The sequence below is a fragment of the Canis aureus genome, chromosome 2, assembly GCF_053574225.1.
Source record: "Canis aureus isolate CA01 chromosome 2, VMU_Caureus_v.1.0, whole genome shotgun sequence".
Lineage (NCBI taxonomy): Eukaryota > Metazoa > Chordata > Mammalia > Carnivora > Canidae > Canis > Canis aureus.
The window spans coordinates 11,900,054-11,925,000 of NC_135612.1; the positions used below are offsets into that span (position 1 = coordinate 11,900,054).

At 39.6% G+C, this 24,947-nt stretch overlaps 1 long non-coding RNA gene across 2 annotated transcripts in view; it reads right to left on the minus strand.

Annotated features, from left to right (window-relative positions):
- The window catches only part of LOC144292741 (uncharacterized), a 223,676-nt gene that overhangs the window by 147,120 nt on the left and 51,609 nt on the right, over window positions 1-24,947 (minus strand). For both annotated transcript variants that reach the window (XR_013360085.1, XR_013360081.1), the window contains exon 2: window positions 1,521-1,624. This is a non-coding gene — a long non-coding RNA (uncharacterized LOC144292741). The remainder of the gene's footprint in view (window positions 1-1,520; window positions 1,625-24,947) is intronic.

Here is a 24,947-nt window from a genome sequence, read left to right on the forward strand (position 1 = left end):
TCTCAGATGTCCAGCTGGAGAAGACAGTATGGCCTGGACACATGAGCCCATCCTAAGGTGGAACAAACCTGAGAATCACAGAATTCCACGCTTTGGAAGATCTTTTAAGCTTATGAATTTAACCCTCTTTTCCCTCACATCAATTTTCCACATGTGGTTTGCAGTCAATTTTGACATCATGTAGCTCAACTACCTTTTTAAAGCCACTGTAAGAAAAAAAATCTCGCATTTCCCTTTAGTGTCTCTCCATTGGTCTTACTTGGAAAGTCAGGTAATTCTTTCAGCTTTGATAGTCTGTGTTCCCATAATGCTGTGGGCCTTAGCTCAGTGATGTCTGTCTTCAAAGAGATTGGTTCAGCGGGACCCCATCGTTGTGGGACCTAGTAATTTATTCAACAGACATTTATGGAATGTCTAGTATGTGCCAGCCACTGTTTTAGACACTAGACAGAACTAAACAGGAAAAAAAAAATCCATGCTCTCATAGAACTCATATTATTCTAGGAGAAGAGAAGATAGATGAAAGGAAGAATTTAAAAAGTATGGTCTCTGAGGTGGTAATCTGTGCTGTCTAAAAAAAAAAAAAAAAGATCAATAGGCAGGGTGCAATTGAAAATTGAGTAGTTAGGAAAGCCTTACTGAGATGGCAACTTTGAATCAAAACCTGAAGGAGGTAAAGGTGAGGAAAGTTCATCAGATATTTCAGAGAAGAGCATTTCGGGTAGATGAGATAGCAAGTTCAAAGGCCCCAAGCCAGGGTTTACCACAGACTGGCAAGAAGGTGGAACATAACAGCAATGGGACCGAGTAGAATCTTAGATAGGCAACTGTGACAATAACTTTGGCTTTTATCCATATTGAGCTAGGCTGTCATACCTTTGAACAGAGGAGTGATACCCTTAAAGTTTTCTTTTCTAGGATGACTCTATCTATTGTGTCAAATGTAGACCAGAAGGGGCCATGAGCAGAAGCTGGGAGAGCCGTTAGGAGGAAATTATCTAATCACATGGATGGGATGTGCTGGAGGTTTACAGCAGGCTGGTAATTGCAGGGTAATTGCAGGGATAGTGAGAATTACTCAAACTCTGAGTATTTTGAAAGTAGAGCAGATTTAGTCTGCTGAAGGTGTAGATGGAGGGTGTGAGAGAAGAAAAGGACTCAAAGGTGGCTTCAAGTTTCTTGGCCTGAGCAAGTGGAAGGGTAAAATTGTGGCTTTTTTGATGTGGAGAGAGTCCTGGACTAGAGTCCCTGTCTGTCAGTTTCTCAGTGTGACTTTAGGAACATACCTTAACCACTCTGTGCCCTCACCCTTTGTTTTCACTTATAAAATGGGATAATCTTATCTACTTTGAGGTAGATACAAGAACTAGAGATAATGTATTAAAAGCCCTTGCACAGTGCCTGATACTGGTGGGTACTCAATAATAACTGGACTCTTAGGGTTGCTATCCCTTAGGAACAAAAGAACAAGTCTTTGTTCCCCGGCATGACAAGCTTTAAGATATTTGGAGATAACTCACGTGTTTCTTCTGAGTCTTCCCAGAATGAATTCCATAATCCTTCTTCATAGGGGTTGCCTGGTTTCTATCACTGTCCTCGGTACACGTGGGTTTGAACCACTCTCCTGATTTGTGAAAAGAATGGGAAAGAGTTAGAAAAGAATTTTACAGAGTTTTTGATAGTGGGCTAAATTATTAGAAATCCACATGGTAGCAGACCACATTTCCCATCCTCCATCTTCCAATAATAATTGTCAATGGAGAGGCTTTATTATGTGGGTGCCCTTGACACAAATATAAGTCAGAATAATGAAAGTCACTATTTACATATATTTTCTCTCAAAGAAATAGAATATGTAATTTTATCCCCACTATATTCATAACCCATACATTAGAGGCATCAAATTATCAAAGCTGGAAGCTTCTAGAATTTGCTCTGCCCAATATAGTAGCCACCAGGTATATGTGGCCTGGTGACTGGTCATAACTGAGATCGTGTTGTAAGTATAATATCTGTATGTGTAAAATACGTACACGCAGATATTGAAGACTTTGTATGAAAAACGAATGTAAAATATCTTATTGATAGTTTTTGTATTGATTATACGTTGAAATGATAATGTCCTTTTTATATGGGGTTAACTAACATATATTGTTAAAATTAATTCCACCTGTTTCTTTTTCTGAATTTTTTTAATGTGGCTAGTGCCATCACGCATCAATTTTAGTCTAAACTTTAACACTTCCGAGTTATAAAATCCATTCCAGCCAGCCACAGTTATAATTACTTATGGTTCTGAACATGCCAGTATGATCCTCCATGGCTGTCAGTTATGAGGAGACTGGTGGCTTTTCTAGCCTCTCAGTCCTGTGAGCTGGCTATGTAGGCAAAAAGTTCTAGAAAGAACGAAAATAGCAGGCGAGTTCTATTTGGCAGAGAACCATGTGTTGAAAGCCAGACAGTTGGAGCAAAAGCCTGAACACATAAGGAAATGTGGAAGACTGTACAAAATCAGACTATGTCTTTGGTCTTCATTCTCCTTTTTTTAGATTAAAAATTAGGGGACTGGATTACATAGTTCTTAAAGTTGTGTCTAACACTAATACTTTATGTTCTACTTTCTTCCTTCTGGTGCCCTCTCAAATACAGCAAAATAAATGTTAACATTCTACCTGCCATGGTGGAGATTATGGCCTTCGGAAAACTTTTCATGGGTAATCAAGCCTCATAGGTTACACTGCACTCAGCCGATAGGCATGGCCCAAATTTTAAGCTCTATTGGCAAAGTCAAGCCAGGAATTAAGTAGACCAATATGTAGAGAAGACAAACTAGAGATTCTATTTGATACAGGCTGGATCCTCACAGTCAACTATAGATTTAATATTCTTTATCCAGAAAAAAAAATTCTTTACTAATTTATCTAAACAATTTAATAAACTTGATGATGCTTCTGAATCACTCAGCACAGTACCTGAAATAATAGTACACATCTAACAGGTGTATTTTGTAATAGTCATAATGATTGTATTTTCTTTTTGTGTGTGTTTTTCCCGTGCAGTGCTACTCTATATTCATTGAAGTTGGCTAGCCTTTTAGGGCCCTCAAAATGCATAGCAACACTGACTTAACTTGTTAATAAACTGGAACTTCACACCTGCTCCCAGCAGTCCCCAAGAGGCCCTGTGAAGTAGAAACACAGCTGAAATGGCCCAGGGATTGCTGGCTGATTTTTAAATCCTCAGCATTCATGTTGGTCACACATATATTCACACTGCCAATGAAATATATCTTTGTGCGAGAGCAAAGAGGTTGAGGTAAGCTGGTAGCTTGGCTCAGAGCTGCTTTTATGTTTTTCATCCTTTCTCTCCCTTAATTTCTACTTCAATCCAGAAAGGCATTCGTGACTTTCCATATATATATATATATTGTGAACCTAGCAATTTCAAGTGAGTCTGTGGGTGGGTTCGTACTAATTATTTGTCTTGAAGTCTGGGGATCAGACATGTGCACACATCCAGCCGAGTATACTCTGGGCCCTGCTCTGGTGCCTGTTTGCCAAATCACACGTTTTCTCCTGGTGCTGCATTTCTGATGGGTGGATTGAGATCTGTGCTCATCACTAAGCATTTCTCTCCTACCATTTGTTATTTAATTTTTTAAAGTAATATCTATGCCCAACCTAGGACTCAAAATCAAGACCCCCAAATCAAGTCATATGCTCTACTGACTCAGTCAGGTACCCCTAAAATTTTTAATCTCAGTAAGAATGGATACATTTGTAGAGCCTATACAAAAGTCTCAGAAGTAATACTCCAAAAACATTGTAGATGGATCTAAAGCAATTCCTCGGAATTAAAAGAACAAGACTCATATGTCCTAGCTATTGCAAATTTGTTGTTTTATATTCCCTTATTTTGTGTGCCTATGGAAATACATAGAAAATACACATATGTTTACATATAAAATATGTATATATAAATGCACTTGTGTGTATTTATACATAATCTTTGTTCCTCAAGAACAAATTTCAAATGAAGTGGCTGGGACTCTTCATCAATTTCATTTTATTTTCTTGCTATGAAGACCATGGATCTCTGTTTTTCCCACTAGAATATAAGATTCATGAGGAAGAACTTGCTCATTCATTCTCTACTGTATCTCCTGTTTCTATAAAAACAATATATTAAAGCCATATTGAGTATAGAAGAAACCTATAGACTGGCATGGAACAAACATAGGGTAAAGAACAGCTGCTTTTAAAGAACAATACATTGTTCTTAAGTTTGTGCATTAGAAGAACTGGGAGTTTGTAAAAAAACTCAGATTCTTAGTAGGTCCTTGGAGATTGTGATTCTATCTGGGGTAGAGTCCAGGATTTTATCAAGCAAACAACCTGCCCCCCTTCTCTTCCCACAAATCCTTCTGAGAATGATTTGAACCACACTTTTGAGAAACAATGCCTTATTATCTGCTTTTTGTTTATACGTGCTGAGTACCTAGTATTCTAAGCTTAGTGACTTTGTTTCTCTCCCCATTCTATGCTAACATTAATGGAAGGACTTTTAAGTTTTTTCACCTCTTTATTCTTTATATTAGAAACACAAGGGTTTGGCCAAAAATCATAAGAAGAGCCTGCCATTTATTGACAGAAAATTAAAGAGGAGTTGGGGCTGGTTGACTGCAAGAGATGAGACCAGGACACAGTGTGACCAGACAGGATTGGGAGAGAAAGAGAACTAGTGAATCTTCTCAGAAACAGCAAAGAGAGAGAAGATGAGATTTGAATTAAGAGCAGAATTGGTGGGGACAGACCTGGACTGTGTGCGAAGACAGGCATTCAGGAGGGTCCAGTGAGAGAAACAACAAAAGAAGCCATCTGCTTAGGGGCTTCAGGTTGAGGCAAAGAAGTGAAGCTATCCCTTGAGTTTAGGGCACTGTGGCTGGGAGTGAGCCAGAAGGGATGGTATGTCCAAGGAATTGGAAATAAGGGAAATAGCTAGGCTAGCCCGAGTATGAAACAGGTTGGAACTAAAAACCAGGCTTGGGGATCCCTGGGTGGCGCAGGGGTTTAGCGCCTGCCTTTGGCCCAGGGCGCGATCCTGTAGACCCGGGATCGAGTCCCACGTCGGGCTCCCGGTGCATGGAGCCTGCTTCTCCCTCTGCCTGTGTCTCTGCCTCTCTCTCTCTCTCTGAGTGACTATCATAAATAAATTTAAAAAAAAAATTAAAAAAAAGCAGGCTTGCACGTCATAATTTGCCAACTTGGACTCTATGACTAAACTGGGTAGTTATAAGTGATCTGCCTGTGGGCGCACTGGGCTCTGAAATCTTTCACCCTCCAGAAGAGAACTGTTTTTATTTTATTTTAATTAATTTATTTTTATTTTAAAATGGCTAGCTGAGATAAAGTACAGACCAGAAGTGTGGGAGCAAGATTGCTGGAATCAAGATTGTAATTGAAAGGCTGCCTTATAAAAAGAAAAAAAAAATAATCTCCTTTGACCTTGGAAGTGAAACTGATAAGCAGGGAACAGGGAAATTTTGTGTGTGTGCCCCAGGTATTTGAGCACACAGCTCTCAGCTCTCAAAAGGTGCTAATTGAACAGCTGAATGGATAACTGGTGACCTCAGGACACTCTTGCTTAGAGCAGTGGGTGGGTAGACAAGATCATTTTTCAAAATGATAAACTTATATTTTCTGCTCATTCCACTCACAACTGAAATAGTCCAGATGATTCCAGTAACTGTGTGAAATTGCATAAGAAATTTAATTTTTCAGAATGTATTTTTTTCTTATTTTACAGAAAAGCATATAGCCTTTACAAGGATAGAGACTAACATGCATACCCAAATCATGAGAATACATTCTAGTTCTAGAATTCAATGTCTAAAAGGATTCCAAGTTTGTTTTTTGGTTTTGTTTTGTTTTTTTGGTGAAACAGATTCTGAATGTAAATGAAGGGCACTTGAAACAAAAACATTTATTTAGTCGTATAAGATATGATAGCTAAAAGTTTGTACCCTTAAGGACTTGCAGTCAAGGAGAAACCAGATAAATCCCAAATTTGTTATGGCTTTAGAGTCTAGAACCAAGACTTAAAGTTATTTTGTGTAACATTTTAATTTAAAAAAATTTTTTAAGACTTTATTTATTTATTCAAGAGAGAAGGAGAGAGAGAGAGAGAGAGAGAGGCAGAGACAAAGGGAGAAGCAGACTCCCCACTGAGCAGGGAGCCCAATGCGAGACTCTTTCCCAGGACCCCAGGATCATGACCTGAGACAAAGGCGGATGCCCAACTGACTGAACCACCCAGTTATCCCTATTTTGCGTCACATTTTAAAGAGAAGAAAGAGAAAATGTCTTGGACTAGATTACGAAGTAAGGAACTGACATGGAATGAATGAACATATTTCCACTGGACACATGTATAGGAACAGCAAAAGTAGGGAGTAATAAGTCAGCTGCAGAACTATCCCCAAACAAGTACACCTCTGTGTTGCTTGAGCCCTGAAAACAGCCAGCAGTCTCCTACAGGAAGTTAGCACATTTAGCACCTTCCCATTCACTTTACAATAAGTTTTAAGTAAAATCTCTCATTTATTAAGTAGATGATCACTGTCCTCTGCTATGCACTGTGCTGGTGAGAAAAGGAGGAAAAATTGGATGGGATTTCTGCCTTCAGGGAGTTCAAATATAGAAAGCTATGTTGTGAGGCAGGAAGCTTGAAAGGCTTTACAGAGGCTCTGGTGGGGTGGTATGAGGGTTTATAGAGCAGCTGTAGCACATCCAGCTCGAAGTCAGGAAGGCTTCACGGAAGAGGTTGAGGATCTGAATTGGACTCAAGGATAGACAGAATTGGATAGAGTTTGGAGAGGTGGCATGAATTCCAGATACAGAAATTGTTGTAGGATGGTTGACAATAAAACAGAAAATGGCATGTCATATTTGGGGCTGACCAATGAGGTATCTGGTTTGCTGGAGACGGATGGATCTAAGGAAAGGCCCAGCTGGAGAGAGAAGTTGAAGAAATATTTGAATAAATAAATTTGACTAATGAACAGTATTTGATTATTTACTCAGTCTAGAAACTTGACCAGCAGTGCAACCAGGGGAGAGACCATGCTGAAGAGGATTTTGTAAAAGGATTGCTGAGTTTTTCTTGGTAGAGTGGCAGTTGCAAACTCAACCATCTAAGAGGGGCTGGCCAGTAATGTAGATGAGTGAGATGAGCCCGGTGTAGGAAAAATAGCAACTGAAGGGAGATGATCAGTGTCAATCGATCATCTGCACGTCAAGAGGTGACTCAGACTGGTCTGAAACGTGGCTATGTAGATGGAACATATTACTTCTGAAGATGACAGCTGCTACACAACTCTGGACACTTGCTGTCTTGTAGAAACCAAGGTTCAGTATGTCCAAATATTCAAGAGAAACTAGTAGCTCATATTTTATGTTGGCAAGGAATTCAGATTTTTTAAGAAAGTAGATCTCAGCATTGTGTGGGCCAAAAAAAAAATAGGTCTGGAGGCAGCAAGTTTGAGACCCCTGATGATTGGGTTAGGAGCCTTTAAAGAAAGGTGGAATAGGGAAAGGACTCACGTGTGAAAAGAAATCAAAGCATGGCATTGCGAGGAATAGCGGGAAGAGCAAAGAGCCATTTGGAAAACCCATAGCTTATTTGATTATTTGTTCAGTGACTGTCTCAGCAGACTATAAACACCTCTGGAGTGGAGACCCTCCCTGTTTTACTCCCCAACACCCAGCAGAGTGCCTAACATAACATGGGCATGAAAATAAATATTTATTGAATGGACATTATTCTTAGAAATTTATCCTTAAGGCTAACGAGAAGGGCTACATTCTGGGTCTTTTCCCCCCTTTACTTTAGATGAAGGAGGAGTATCTTGATATGTGGATAATTTTATTGCTGACATAATTTTACCACATCAACGTGTTATTAAATATTTCATTTTTGTTTTCAGCAGAATCTTTTCATATACATTATTACAAAACCCTCAGGGTTTATAACCCACGTGGTATTTCTAAAATAATTGTGATCATTGTATTCCTCTAATCAAAATGCTTCAAAGATTCTTGCCACCTACTGAATAAAGTCTAAACTCAACATGATTCAAAATTACTTACGTAATTGAGCTCTTGAATGTTTCCTTAGTTCTATCTTTTCTTTCTATCTCCCAATCTTGGAATAAGTGAGTAGGAAAGTGGCTTTTGGTGACTGAGAAGAATTATTAGGGGACTTTGGGTTCTGAGAAAAATTATTAGGGGACATGATTCATATTTTATAGTGGTCACAGCAACACACTGAACACCAGAATATAGGTTATGCTACCACTTGCCTAAGAATCATGTGAAATCGGCTAGGAACTCATGATTGGGTTCAGGGCTACCATTCTTGGTAACTGTGTATCATTGGCATTCCAACCTTGAGTTGTGCTTAGTTGCGCTTTGTAGGTATAGGACCTAATAGATAGGCACAAAAGAATTTTCAATGGTTTCTTAACACCCAGAGTTTGCTTTATCAAACGCTTTTTTTTTTTCCTGGTTTTTCTCATTAAGTATTCTATTGTGTTTGCGAATGTTGCAGGCAATAGCACATAATGAGGAGGAAGGCTGCAAACTTTATAAAAGTGCTTTTTAATTTCTAGATGTTCTTTTACCCATTTTATTCTATGTTTTAGAATAATGTTTCTCAATCTGCAGACTCAGGAACACTCCCATTAGAATAACCTAGACTGCTTGTTGAAAATAGACTTCTCAAACATGCCATAGATATGTGCTGAATATAAATCTCTTGGGGAAGGGCTCAAGGTTTTACCTTTTTAAAAAGCTGCTCAGAGGCACCTGGGTGGTTCAGTCAATTAAGTGTCCAGCTCTTGATTTAGGCTCAAGTCACTATCTCAGAGTCATGAGATCGAGCCCTGTGTCAGGCTCTGTTCTCAGCAGGGAGCCTGCTTGAGATTCTCTGTCCTTCTCCCTCTATCCCTTTCACCATTTATGTGCATGTGCAGTCTTGCTCTAAAACAAATAAATACATCTTTGAAAAAACAGGGGTGCCTGAGTGACTCGGGCAGCTAAGTGTCTGCCTTTGGCTCAAGTCATGATCCCAGGATCTTAGGATAGAGCCTCATGTTGGGCTCTCTGCTCAACGGGGAGCCTGCCTCTCCCTCTCCCTCTGAGGGCCACTCTCCTGCTTGTGCTCTCTCTCTGTCAAATAAATAAATAAAATCTTTTTTTTTTTTTTTTAAATAAAGCTGCTCAAGTGATCTGGATGGATTTGAAATTTAAGAACCACTCTTTGAGTGTATGTGGTCAACCTAGAAGTAGCACCATATATTATCAGTGGGTGGTCCCCCTTTTTTTCTTCCCCTGTACTAGTATGGAGCTAGCTCCACGAAAATGCTACCCCCTGGAAGTTTGGCTGGAGAGTATCAGTGCAAACACCTGCATACCAGATGGGTACATCTGTGCAGCTTGAACTGCTGATCCAACTTTGGCACATGTCACGTACTGCTTGCTTAATTTAGAGTGAGCTGCAAGGAAGATGAGGATTTCACACCCATGTCTTTAGCACATCAGTCATTTTACTTTCTTTTTTGTTCTTTTCTTTTTTCTTCCCTACTTATCTTGATTTGCAGTCATTTTCCTTTTCTTGAGCAAGAATTGCAGGGATATTGAATACCAATAAGTAAATAACTCATCTAGCTGAAGGTATTGTTCTATGAGTATAAGTCACTTTAAAAAGGAAGACTCAAGAAGGTGGTAGTGCCGTTTGCAGGGATAGACTTTTTTTTTTTTTTAAATGGATCCAGTTTCCTATTAAAGCCACCTAACAATTTAAGGTTTATCAATTACTGAGGGTAAAAGTATGCAGAGCTGCACTAAAATAGAACCTGAAGACAAAAGAATTACAATTTCTTTCTTCTTTCTTTCTTTCTTTCTTTCTTTCTTTCTTTCTTTCTTTCTTTCTTTCTCTTTCTTTCTTTCTTTCTTTCTTTCTTTCTTTCTTTCCTTCTTTCTTTTCTTTTTTCTTTTCTTTTCTTTTCTTTTCTTTTCTTTTCTTTTCTTTTCTTTTCTTTTTTTTTCTTTCTTTTCTTTTTTTCTTTCTCTAATGCAAGTGACCTACATATCAAATAGATGGTTAATCTCATCTATCAAAATGAGATACCAGGAAAATTTCATATAACATTTCAGTTAGGCAAGTGTGAGATACATCTAGCTTTCTTTCTTTTTTCTTTCTTTCTTTCTTTCTTTCTTTCTTTCTTTCTTTCTTTCTTCCTTCCTTCCTTCCTTCCTTCCTTCCTTCCTTCCTTCCTTTCTCTCTCTCTCTTTCTCTCTTTCTTTTTTCTTTCTTTCTTTCTTTCTTTCTTTCTTTCTTTCTTTCTTTTTTCTTTCTTTCTTTCTTTCTTTCTTTCTTTCTTTCTTTCTTTCTTTTTTTTCTTTCTTCCTCCTTTTTTTTAACCCGTACTTTCCTCTCTTATATTCTTTCCCTGCTATATCTAGAGGAAAGAATACTGCATTTCAAGATAGAAGGAAAGAACAACAGTCCTTTGCTGGAATCACAGGGAGCCAGGAAATAGTCCCTTAGGGGTGGGTCAGAAGTCATAGTTCATGGGGTAGGGGGAAGGGGATGGGGTATGTTGTTCAGCTCTAAAGGAAAAGCTGCCTACTGTTTTAATACAAGGTGTTTTTTTTTTTTTTTTAAGATCATCATAAAACTTTGACAATTAGAACAAATGATTATAATGGCAGCATATACATGGATAGATAAAGATATAGTTTAGAGCTTTTCATTTACTATTTAAGGCATTCTGCTAAGTTCTTTGACTGTATCAGTGCATTGAACTGCATAAAAACCCAGCAAAGCAGGACTCCTCCTAATTTATAGATGAGTAAGCTGAGATTGATATAGGTTAGTTATCTTACCTAAGATTACCCACTGGCAGAGCCAGAATGTGTGTTCAAGTGGTCTTGCCTCAGACTTCACAGATTTGACACTCCTCACCACTGCCTTGTAACTGCTAGAAGCTGCAGCGTGGAGAAGCCCTAGTTGTTAGGGGCTAGTGAATTCTGCTAAAGAAAGAGGACTTGGAAATGTCCCAAAGAAACAGCAGTTTAATTGCTAATCAAATCTGGATTGGCGTTAAACAAAAAAAAAAAAAAAAAAGACAGAAAAGCTCTGCATTATACCATCATATGGTTAAATGCACCCTTTGCTGGAAGGTGTGGGGGTGGGATAAAGCAGAAACAGTCAGATTATTTGCACAATATCTGTGCTGGTTTTATCAAACAGTGTTGCTTTAAAACTCAGCTGGTGGAGGAAGAGTGTGCTGAATAAACCTGCAAGATATCCAAGCCTGTCTGCCCTTAAAACTCAGCAGAATATGGTTGCAGTTCATCTCTCTTCTTTGCTAAACAGGGAGGAAAATGGTGAGCATTTGCCAGTCACTTGGAAAATGCCTCTTAAAGAGGCAGGGCCTGGCTGACCTCCTGCCCCTCCAGGGCAGAGCGTGGCTGTCCCTCCACTCCCAGCAAAGGCGCCCTCTGCGGTGAGTAGGTCGTGGCTTTGGAACAGGGGCCAAGGCCAAGACCCATGAAATGAGCAGCTCGCCATCCTTCAATGCTGCGTTGCCTCCACTGATTTTGCAGTCTTGACAACAGATCCAGCTACAGAGTCTCTGCAGGAATTTCCTGTATGGATTCCTTTTATTCTTGCCAAGGCAAAACCTCTCAGAAATCTGTCCCATGCTTGCCAGGTACGGTGAGATTAAATAATGTCAGGCTGACACCATATTCCTTGAAGTTCCCGTCAAAGGATTTTATTATCTCTCAGCAGAGATTGGGAAATACACATCTGCTCATAGCTGGCACACATGTCCTTTTGCCTGGTTCCTTCTCTAGGGACAGGAATGTCTTCCGGGAATATGATTTAACAGTAGTTTTCAGGATGAGAAATAGCACCCATCTTTTTTTATTTTTCTTTCCCATGTTTTTCTGTTTCCTCCTTTGCCAACATTTTCTTGACCTTGTCCCCTTTCCTTTTCCATCCTCACTCCCATTTTCTTCCTCTTCTGAGATCAGAATTTTGGAACAACAGGGGGAAAAAAAATCTAAGGCATTGCACAGCAATATAGGAATCCTTCTCCGTGGAAAACATTCTTGAAGAATGAGAGTGAGTTTTCGTTATTCAGTCCTCAGAGTCATGTGTTGAGTTCATCCATGTCAGGAAACTTTCAATAACATAAATAAAATCCTTTCTATGTCACAGGATGTTAGGAGAAATAAATAAACTTGTGCATGGGAAAGCATAAAGAAGCTCAGTACTTAGCACGGAGGAGGTGTTTGAGAAAGGTTAATGTCTGCCTTCCCTTTTCCCTTTTTTGTGTCTTAAAACTCCTGAAGGAGTTATTTTGTTTTGATCCTTTAAAAACAGTACATTGAGAACAGAATGCTAAGAATCACAGAGAGTTCATAGGAGTTGACATAAACATGAACATATATACATGTAGCAGCTTACAAATAAAAACGTATAATTAAAAAAAAAAAACGTATAATTGCAGGGTGGTGCCGTGTTAACAGGCATACCTCTTCCTCAGACCATTAGTGACCCTCAGGGCTAGGCCATTGCTAAGGGCTGACCATGGAACCCACCAGGGATCGGTGTCCTCTGTTTTAGAAAAAGCCTCATGGATAATGTAAAAGCCAAATGTGAATCCCTCTGCTGGGGAAAGCGATGGGAAGGCAAGGAAATAGGAAGGGAAAAGAACCCTGTTTTTGCATCATATTGCCTCTCTGTTTCTAGTGGTAGGAGCACGCCGCCAGGGCTCTTGACCCCAAATGCCGTGGGGGTCTGTAAGCCAATCACAGGTTCTTGTTTTGTCTTTTTTTCCGTATTGTAGAAAGTTCTTGTGTGATCTCTTTGTAGAAGATAAAGATCTTCACAGAGTCCAAATCAGAATCCAGAGTTTTGAACTACGTGTAATCCTTGGATGGAAGTGAAAAAATTAAACTCAAACTAGCCTGTTGAGTTATTGGTTTATGTAACTCAAAGTCGGTAAAGCAGTCATATGCAATACATAAACAATTGGGTGTGGCTATTGTTCTAATAAGTCTTTATTTACAAAATCAGTCAGCAAGTCAGCTTTGGTCCAGAGGCTGTGGTTTAGGACTGCTGCTCCAGCTCCAGTCACATGGCAAGGAGAAGCAGTTACCTTGGACACTTGTCCTCTATCCACTATAAGACGAGTAGCTCTACGACATTTGCAATGGTCCACTGACTCTTATCAATGATCTGGGGTAGAAATAGCAAATGAGCTTTATCTCATCTGTCACTTTAAACACTTGATAGAGAATGCTTGTACAATTGTGTTCAGAAGAATTCCAAGACCACGTCTTGGCTTAGTAGAAAAATATGTCATAACCAATTAGCAATGTTTAAAACAGGCACCGAGGGGGGGTGTAATAGCATACGTCATGTTCTCATCATTTCTGTTGTAGCATACAGGACCAACATGGCCTGATCCTCCTTTGTATCCTGAAACTTTTTCACCCTAGTGTCTCAAAAGGTTTTTCTAGCTTTTTTTTCATGAGTCCAGTTCGGCTAAGGAGTTGCTCAATGCAATTGCTCATTTTTTTCAATTCTTTTCGAGTTTAGTGTAGAAGTGATAAGATCATTGAAAATATTTTATTAGGAGGAATTAATCAAGATGTCAGAGCTAACTCACTCTTATGAAATATTCAGATGGGATACCTATTACTTTTTGGTAGGCTGGAAGAAAATGACAAAGTAGAATTACATTTTTAAAAAAGTCTTCCTTTAGCTCTCATTGCTCTTGCACCTGTATTTACCTAATTAGTGATGCAGTCTAACTTTTTATTTTTTAAGATTTACTTATTCATGGATACACACACACACACACACACACACACACACAGAGGCAGAGACACAGGCAGAGGGAGAAGCAGGCTCTATGCAGGGAACCTGATGTGGGACTCGATCCCGGATCCCGGGAGTAGGCCCTGAGCTGAAGGCAGACTCTTAACCGCTGAGCCACCCAGGTATCCCTCTCCCTAACTTTTCTAGTTATTATTATTTTTTCCTTTCCTGGAGAAGGCCAGGGCCATTTTGAAAGCCTCCAGGAGTAGTGATGATACCAAGCTAGCTGTTTGAGAATCCTGCCTACAGACGCTCAAGCGCGACATGCAGCTGTGCAATAAAACAGATGGTGCTTCTCGAAAACATAGGCATTGGGAGGCAGTAGGCAGCTGTTAAAACTGGATCTCCATCGCTCAGAATTCAAAGGGAAGGGGATTTCAACCATTAGTTTCTCCAACTTAATATTTAATTACCCTCGGAAGAAAAATAAGGAATTTCTCTTCATAATTCCTTATGAGTCATACACAGAGTTTCACCAAACAAATTTATTGCAGTTGTCTCAACAGTGGCTGCATGAGTGAATGGTGCAGGAAAAGTATATCCACAGCTCCTTTTAGTTGGAGTTTGGTTTTAACCAGCTCCATAATCAGTTGTTTTATTGGCTCTTTTCTAAAAAGGTCAATAAATTAAAAAATATATATATTAAAAGTATTATTGAATGCTTTCTTATGAATTAGATTAGAACTTTTTTTCTTATCAAAGAATGAAGTGTGAAAGAATGGGAAAAAGGACAGAGACATCACAAAGAGAAAGAAAAGGTGGAGACAGGGGTTCTTATCCTAGGCTGGCCTCAGAGAGAATTGTATAAATAACAAATAATTGTATAAATAACAATTTATGCAAAAGTTTGCATTTGTGTATGTGTGTTCACACACGTGAAGTTTATACTGGGGATAAATATTAGCATGTCAACTGAAAAGCACTGTCATCGAGATTGAATTCTTATCCAGAGAGGGCATTCTGAATAAGTTCTGGAATTGCAGAATCTGACCTGAGGCCTGGAGGAAGGTAGGGCCAGAGAAAAATGGATATTAATTAAGAAAAAAATCATATACTTCACCAGTTGCCCGGGGGCAGCCCTGATCCTAGCTACACAATTATCAGTCCCAGAACCGAGGAGGAATCATGGCAGCCAAGGCAGGCTTTTCTTGGGTATCAGTGACATATGACTGCTTCCTCCTTCTCTGTTGTTAAGATAACAGCTGGTGTGCCCTGGAGAGGCCCTGACAGTGAACGATAGCCCAAGGACAAGGCACCAGCTGAAAGCCAGCTTGGCTGCAAATTAGAGTATAATGGCAGAGTGGCTGCTGCTGAGAAGCGATTTGCATCAGAGCCCACCGACAATGCACATTCTGTTGGGCAGGCATTTGTAGGAGAAGAAAACCAGAAATACTTCATTTCTAAATAATTTAGGAGAGGATTCACCAAAGGAAGAGAAGGAGAGAAGATGAGGAATCTATGATACCTGTTTTTAGGTTATACCTCATAGAATACTCATTTTGCTACTCCAAGGGGTTGATCCATATCAAATTCACCTCCATATACTTGCTAATGGCCCCTCCTTCTGTACTCCCATAGTGCTTTGCTCATAACTTTATTATAGAACCATAGAGATACAGTGCTTAGATAAATATTTCGTTAAATTGTATTTTTATAATGCTCAGTATATTTTCCCAAAGATCAGTTTACTATGGTTTTCATATCAACATCCCAACATTCTAGAAATCCTTTATATATGTGTGTGTGTGTGTGTGTATGTGTACAAACACATATACACATCCATAGTATATATTTAATTACATACATATATATCTCTAGTTGCTTTAAGATATCTTTAATTGTTTCAAGAAATAAACTGAACTTTGCGGAAGAGCCCAGATAACGTGAAACATCACAGGAGAGATCCAATAAGAGCTAAATGAATTCTCTGATAATGAAGACAAAATGCTGAAGGAAGAAGACCGAAAGGTAAGAAGAACCAGGAACAGAATAGGGATTCATGAAGTAATAATCAACCAATAATCAACAGGGAGGAACATTACATAGGAACATATGTTATAGGTATCAGCAAGATAACACGTTATATTGGGTAGGAGATAAACACATCCAATGAACAGGACTATTTTGTTACTGTAACTATGAAGATCTGCTTGAATGGCATAGAGACTCAGGGTAAATTTTGATGGCTGATACGCTCCATGTGTCTTTTCCATCTGAGGGTGAGTTTTCTGGGAATAGAGAGCGTAACTCTCTATTCTGGAATTAGAATAGATTTCCCAAACTCCAGTGCTTAGTTCAACACTTATCACATAGAGAGTGCTGGATAAATATTTGCTAAAAAAAAAAAGAAAAAGAAAAAGAAAAGGAAGAAAATGAAACAAAAAGTCTAAGACATGAAATTCTTTGTAATTGGCTTGATCTTATCCATAGTTCCTCTTTTTTCCACTTCTCATTATGGATCTTCCTGTTTTACTCATCACTGCCTCATGAAGCCAGGCAAGAAGGCTTTCTCTTCTTTTCTTTGCCTTCCCCAATCCGTTTTCTACCCACTTATGCTTCAGCACAGCTTTCATCCCACATGCGGCACCAGGTCTCATCTGTCTATCTTTGTATATTGATTTCATTCTCCTCTAAGTTAGAACCCATCACGTTCATTTTTTTTCACAGGCTAGCTCACTTGTCCAAGGCTCATTTCCTTGCCTAGACTACATGCTCTTTGTCAGAAGGACCCATAATTGGAAGGAGGTCAACGTCTGTGTTTCCCATGATGCCAGGCACACACCAGACACACATCCAAGGCAGAGGCCTGCTTGTAAAGTAGAGAGTATTTCTGGGAAGGCAGAGGAATCTAATGTCACAGCAGAAGTGATGCATAAAGGACTTGAGTCTGGCAGGAGATTTTCCCAGACTTCGGGGTAGTTTCACTGTTTGCAGGAGCTCCCATCTATGGACCGTTTGATAAAGCAGGAGGCCGGGCTCCCGGATCTAGTGTGCTTACTGGGGATCACACACTTGGCTAAGCTTTCCATTCATTTCCTATTTCAGCAGCTGTAGTCTCAGCGTCTACAGATTGAAATTAGATGGCTTTCTTTTATGTGGTCACAACCATTAGCTGCTCTCTCTCTCTAGGGCATAAGTTAGTAGCAGGTCAGTAAACTGCGGCATAGAGATTTAGTCAGTGTTCTATCAGTAGCGAGCTCCTCTTTTACTGCCTCTGCTTTTAGCCTGAGCTTAAAACGAGAACAAAATCGTTCCTGTATTTCCAGCTGGCATTTACTGATTTGACAGCATTTTCTGTACATGGAATGCAAAAATAAAAACTCTGATCCGTGTATTGTGATCACTTTTTAGGGTTTTTTTTTCCCCCTATGGGTTTTCAAAGTAATTCAGTAATAACCCTGGTCAATAGATTAGTGTCCAGTAAAAAGAGATAGAGAAAAAAAATGTATTCCTGTCTCTGTCAATTAAAAAACAAAACAAAACAAAACAAAACCAAAAAAACTAAAAACCTGCTACATAAATCCTGACCCTCTGTCCTTGTATCCTTGTAAACTCTACTTTGGGAATAAGGAAGCCTTTACCCTCCTGAAATTTTTAGAGTAGTTTTGTGCAGCCGAGCAATGATGTAGTGTTCTTTAACCTTGTTTTCCATAAAAACATCTAATGGCCTATTGGAAGAATAAAGAAAGGCAAGATTCAGGATCTATCTCAGTCTGATAGGATTGTTCTATGTGGCGATGGTTTCCTAATAGCTCTATTATTCAACCATGTAAGCAAAAGAGAGCACTACAGCTTAGAGAGAACCCAGACAGATCTGCTTTCAGCATGGAACTAAACCAGTGTGTAGAAACAAGTAATTAAAAGGACACAAAGCCCGTAATCAATTGCGCACCGGTTATCTTTGATTGCTCTTGCAAAGGACAAATTACACACAAGGCTCTCGCCAGCCTGAAGAAAAAGAGGTTCTATTATCTTCTTTTTGAAATCATTTCTCTGCAAAGACAAGGGGGTCCCTATTCCAGATCTCTTGGTTTAATTAAAAGGACACAAACATCAGATGATGTTGCAGCATATCGAATGTTTCCCTGTCAGGGCAATGGAGTGAAAGAAGGTGGGGGGGGGAGGGGGGAGAAAGGGGAAGTGGGGAACGGGTGGGGGTGGGTTGGACGCATTTCTCTCCCATAAAGGCTGGCCTTTTTCACTCCGACCATCTGTTTTCTCATGGTGAAAAGCCTCATTGCTGGTATCCTGGCATAGCTTTGCATGTCTTTGTGCTTGAGGGACATTCAATCTTGCATCTGATACACGCTGATCTGTGACACTTCCTAACAAATGAGGCTTTGTTCAAACAAAGAGACTCCCTGATAGGAACTGTAAACTTGGAGCTTGATACCCTGGAGGGAAGGCAGGCTGTGGCTGAGCTGGCACAGGAAATTCCCTCTGCGGCGCAACAGAGCCCAGGGAGGTCACACCCCTGAGCGCGCACAGGCTCTTTCAGATCTTCCAGAACTCTTCTCCCCGAAGCCTTCTCTTCAGAGATGGCGGCCCTTGGAGCCCAGCTGCAGCTGGCCCTGAGAATGCACCCCATCTCCATTACAGGCTGAAGTGATGATGGCGTTATGTGTCTAGATTCTTCCTTTTACAAAGCACTTGCTTTCATCATCTCTAACCCATTTGATCCAATGACCCCCTAAGGCCCAGTCCAGACGCCATCATTTCCAAGAGAACAATTTTGCAAATACTAATGCCAATTCCTCCTTGTCTCCCTTCTCTTCCTTCTATGTCCTCTCCCTGTCTCTCTTTTCTTCTCCCCCTTCTTGTTCCTCCAACTCAGGCGTGGCCTTGAGTCTGAGGTTTCTAACTCTGAAGCCATCCATCTTCTCACTATGCCACGTCTCTGTAGCCCCTTTACCACTTAGGCTTGGCTGTGCAAATTAGAGAACGGATAAGGAGCTGCTGAAGATGGATTTTGATCTGGAAAGAGGTGGGGGGCGGGGAGCAGACAAGGCCTCAGCTCAGGAAAACACTACTTGACCTTTCTACTTGTGATTTAGAATCTTGTTAGAATGTAATTACGTAACCTTAGAAAGAATCTCCCACCCCCCAGCCCCCCCTTTAACGGGCTGTTTCTTCTCCTTGGCCAACTCCTACACACTCATGGAAGACCTAGCAGAGAGGGGGCTTCGACTGCCCGCCCAGCCTCCTTCCTCCCGGCGGTTAATTGGTGCTTCCTTTGTGTTCTCGCCCTCCTTTACTTCCAACTCAGCAGCCGTGTGTAGCACAGTGTAGCCTGAGCTATTTGTTTATAGATCTATCTCCCCTACTAAGCTGTGAACCACAGGGCCGGGATAGTATATTTATTATTCATCCTTGTATAATATATTTCCAGGATTTTATGAAGTGCCTGCCCCATAATAGGCTCCCACTAACAGTATGTTGAATAAATAAATTGTGTTGGTTAAACACTGATAGAGCTGGGAAGAAAGAAGCAGGAAAACAAGGCAAAACAGGGAAAACTGGCTTCATTACACACACCTATAAATTTTTCCTTGGCCTGAACCCGTCATCTGGTGTTCTGCTTCTTACCACTTCAACAATGTGAAGCAGTGTGTGATTCAGGAATTATCTTAGACCTAGTTTCTCAGTTTTCTGGATCAGTACTTTTTTACAAAGATGCTTAAATTGCAGAGAACTTAAGTAACCTTTGAAAAATTCTGTCTTTGGTTACTTAGTGGGCCTATTACCAAATATAAAGATTTTTGGCCCAACAAGGGCCTAGATTTACAGGCAAGAAAACTTGTCCTGTGGAACACTTTAACACGAAAATCTCTTAGGACAGTGAGCTGCAGAACGGAAAGTGGATACATACTGCAATCTCACTTTGCAACTGGCTTGCTCAATCACTTAGAGGTTCTTTAATGTTTCTGAACCTTGATGTCTCAGGCTATGAAAGAAGAATATCAACTCTACCATGCCTCAATGAGATTTTATGAGGATTAGCTAAATGTGATTGTAAAACATTTTGGGGGCATAAAGTACTGGATAAGATAACTGACATTCATAATTTTGAGACTGGATGGGATTTCAAAGGGTAATGGTGTGAGGCAAGTTGCATTTGCATTGCCTTTTTAAAGGGAGTGGCTCAAACTCATTTGGTTCCTTTTCTAATCTCTTTTCCTTCTATGCTGGTAAAAATATAACTGAAACTTGATTAATTAAAGTTTGGTAGCATATTGAAATTTATTTGAAAATAATTTCTAAGAGTAATAGCGGTCGGTAGTCAAAGGGTACGAGGTAACTGTACTTGCCTTGTTGCTGTAATCAGTTTGAATGTTACCCTGTAAAACACAGGAAAGGTTCACAAAGACAGTAGGGACCAACTCTTTGGCTACTGGCATCCAGTTACTGGTTCAATCAATCAAGGGTAACTGCTGAATCTGTAAGTGATTATCAAAGTATGTAGCTTTTGTTGCTGTTGTTATTTAAAGTGAGGTAGCAAATGGTAATGACACTTTGAATCACTCTGTTGTACACCTGAAACTAATGTAACCTTGTGGGGAAACTATACTCAAATTAAAAAAAAAGAAGAAGAAAAAGAAAAGAGAGTTAGCAAAAGAATCAACTCTGTTGGAGCACCGAGCATAACCAATGGACTTAGAATTTGGGGTTCAACTTATTGAAGTTCCAGAAACAACTTCCAAAGGTGTTTCTTAAGGGTTATACCATGGAATCACAAAACTAGTTTATTATCCCAGGGGAGTGGGAATGATAAATTTAATGTGAAGCTACTATGTTGGATTTTGCTTAAAGTGATGGCTTACATGACTATAGTGCTGGTTTTTCACTTGTGCTTTTTGTTCTGTATTATTGCATTTGATGCTCCTAAACTCCCTATTTAGGAGACGGGAGAGGTGTTAATCATTCTAAGGTTATTAATAACCCACCTTGGACTACTTTTTGCCTTGGTATCAATGGAGCTCTATGTTCTGATTTAGCTTGTCGAATTTTCCAAGTGTGTTTATTGAATAAGGAAGGTTTGTTTGTTTGTTTGTTTTAACTGAATGAATGGAGGAGCTAGGGAAACAATTTTCCTGATGTTTTCCAAAAGAATTATTGATTTCCTTTCAAACTATTTTTCAGATTCTTTTCTTTCCTCTTTTCTATTTTCACTGTCAGCCCTGAAGGTCAAATCCTTGTTCCTTGACTTACAGAAGCAATAGTTCTCAACTTTGGTGGCACAATAAAATCTTTCTGGGAACTTTAAAAAAATATTGACATGTCAATTGGAATCTCAGAGATCCCCTTGTAATTTGTCTGGGAAGTGCCCTGCCTGTGGGATACTGGAAGTGCCCTGTGTGATTCTGAAGTGTGGCCAGGGAGTGGAACTAGTGACCAATGGTCATGAGCTCTCTCCTCTGTCCAGCTCATCCTGCAAACCACTCACTTAGATTTCACCTGATAACCAATACAAGCGACTGACTGGCTCCTCCTGCATCTTACCAAAAGTACATCTCACCTCCATTTTTCCTTTCCTTATTTCCTATTTTTTTTAAAGATTTTATTTATTTATTCATGAAAGACACAGAGAAAGAGAGAGAGAGGCAGAGACACAGGCAGAAGGGCAGCAGGCTCCATGCAGGGACCCCGACGCAGGACTCGATCCTAGGACTCCAGGATCACACCCTGGGCTGAAGGTAGGCACCAAACCGCTGAGCCACCCAGGGATCCCTGGTTATATATCAGGGATATATATCAGTGCTCTAGTATATAACCTCAACAATAACCTCTGGTTATTTCTTATTCTTAATATAGATATTTCATTTTATACAGTTTGAAACTAGAAGTTGAATCAATGAAAAATGTCATAAATTCCAGTGCTAGGTAATATTTCCCCAACAATTCTTTAATCATTTTACTCATTCAAAAATTCAAAAACTTGTACATTGCTGAGTTCTAAAATTCTTTGACCTAGCATTTAATATACTTCAACATTTTTTTAAAGTTTTTATTTTAATTCCAGTGAGTTAACATACTCCCTGGAATTGTTATGTTAGTTCCAGGTGTACAATATAGTGATTCAACACTTCCATACATTCCTTGGTCCTTCTTCAACATTTTTATTTCTTTTCTTTTCTTTTTTTTTTCAACATTTTTAAACCTCATTTGACCTCCCCAGTGTCACTTAGACTATTACTTTTTCTTTATCCCATATCTTACAAAACTGACCTACTTGCTCATCCCCAAATGTGCCTCATATCCTGCCCTTGTGTTCCTGCTCTTACTTTTCTTTCTCCTAAAAAAGTCTTGATCCAGATCCAATTCTTTCAATATAAATTATCCCTAATATGCCAATCAATATGCCACTTTTTAAAATAAGATTTTTCCATTTTGATGAAAATGTATGTAATTCCTCCTTTTTTTGACTCCATAACACTTTTACTTCTATATCCTATAGCTTGCTCTATGACTATTTATATATTTTATTCTACTCCCCTCCTTTCTTCCATTTTACTGACAAGTCCTCAAGGGCTGAAGTAATATATGAATAAAGCTCAACTCTTGGTTCTACCTCTTATTAGATGTGTGACTTTTATCAAATTATTTTCCTCTGGGATATACAATAACACTTTCTTATAGGGATGTGGGGAAAATTAAATGAATTAATGCCCAGAATATACTTAGAACAGTGCCCTGGTCAAGAAGAGCACTGAGTATATGTTAGCTATTGTCAGTGACTTGCTTTATCTTGAGAGAGCCTAAGTCAGTATCTTGCACATTTTAGGTACTTAAAATATCTGTCAAATGTACTAAATTCTTTGGAGCTTAAAAAGATCCCAAATACCCAAACTATAAATATTTGATAACTGATCATCTTCAAGTCATTTTTACAGCTACTTGAAGGAGTAGTGGACCAAAGTGACCTGATATTTTGTTTGAAAAAAATGGAAAACATAATTTCTGACAGGTTTGGTACCTTGTGTCGAAACTCCTCAGTCCCAGAGTTAGTACCAGGGAATCACCTCTATGGAATGCCAACACTGTCAATCAGAGTGACTTATTGCATGTTGAATTCCACAGACATTAAAAAAAAAAATAGCTGAATATCCAAAAGCCATTGAAATTCTTTAGCTTAAAATGAGTATGTGCAAAGAAACTAAACAGCCACATTATGTATTCTGAGAGCAAAACTTCTCAATATAGATTCCACTTAATAGTATACACTTCACAGGTCTTTGGAGATAAGACTATAAATATGAGTGTCTGACTTAACCAATAAGTATTTCAACATAGCACACCCTAAGCTCATATGCATTTATGTCTCAGATGCCATAAAACAGAATTGACCTTTTGTTTTTCAAGACAGAAAAAAAAGAATAAATAAAATGATGAAGCCAATGTCAAGTGTGACTCTGTGACCAGTTGCTGGGGCTTTCCCTCTCCTACATTGACTTTTGAAGTGTTTGAAGTAACTTTTTCTGAAATTAATGATTAATCTTTTCAAGGTGTTCCTTTTGCAGGCAGCGAGGGCAGTCAATGTTAAAGGAAAAAAGATAAGAAGAGAGGACAAGTGCGGCCTGACCGAGCCAAGGTGTTTCCAAGGGAACAGCCCGAAGTGGACTACTCGGTTCTTGCCCCCTACATGCTAACGTGGCCTTTGTCTTCGGCCATTTTCCAGGAAAGCCTGTCAAAGAATCGTCTCTGGACATGATGTTTATGAAAGTGAAGTAGTAGTAAAGGTTTGAAGTAATAGTTTGTGGGTAAAAAGAGAGAGAGGCAAAGAGAGAGGGGTGGGGGCACCGGAGGAAGGGAGAGCGGAGATCCATAGAGTCAAGAGAGACATTTCAGAGCAACACTGAAGATAGTTTATCTTTCGAGAGCCACTTTCTGAGTATGGAACTTGGGAACTTTTTTTAATTCTTAATTTTTTATACCTAACATTTTTTGCCTGTTGCCGAATGTTCAAGCTCTCTTTGTTCAAAAATGTATGCATGGTATTACATGGGGACCAATGGAAGATCCAGCATTTGTCCTCCTGGATGGGATTATACTTCTTTATCAGATCCTTACACAGAGCACATTATCTACTAGGCACTGTTTCTAAGTTTAGTATGTAATCACTAATCCAATCCTCAGAGAGCCCTATAAGTTAGATACTATTATTATCCCCATTACATTGAGGCTCAGAAAAGTTGAAAGGCCTTGCCCAAGGTCACAGACCAGGGCCAGGAATTGAACTCAGGCCGTCTGAGTCTAAGCTCCTAAGCACTGATTCATGCTGCTTCAGAAGGAAAGACACGGTCATCACAACAGCAATCAGAGCGTGGTGGCCCTGCTGTGTCAGCGTTTTGCTCTTATGTAATTCTAGGCAGTGCTCTCTTTTGAGGATATTAAGAGATAATGGTGCTAGATCTGACAAAGGAAAGGAATTGATCCAAAAATGGACAAAAGAACACCAAGAATTTGAACGGACTGTCAAGTCAGTGCAAAAGCCTCAGAGTGTTTTGGGCCTGGGCCTACACCGATCTCTTGGCCAAGTGAGACGCTGGCGGCTCAGGGAAAGGCAAACACTCAGTGTTGGGATGCAGTTTTTTGAGAAAGTGGCAAATGTACAAGTAGAAGAGAGAGCACGAAAGGCTGGAAGTGTGCGAAGTCCTGAAGGACCCTCCATGATGTCAGAGAACGGTCTCACCAATTCTAATTACCATCGCCTCCACTCTAGCCTTCTCCAAAGCAGGAAGATGTCTTGCAGAAACCAGCGATCTGGAAACCTCAGCTTAAACTCCCAGGGTATTGTGAGAAGGACATGAGATAATCTGCATGAGGTACTTAGTGTAAGTCCCAGCACAGTGAATACTCACACTTTTTGTCTTTTTCTCTCCTCCGTGACACTTGATGGATAACAATTTTGAATTTATAAGTATTTATTTAGCTTCTACTCAGATAGAAAAGTAAACAAAATATAGTCCCTGTCCTGTGGGGGGCTTAAACGA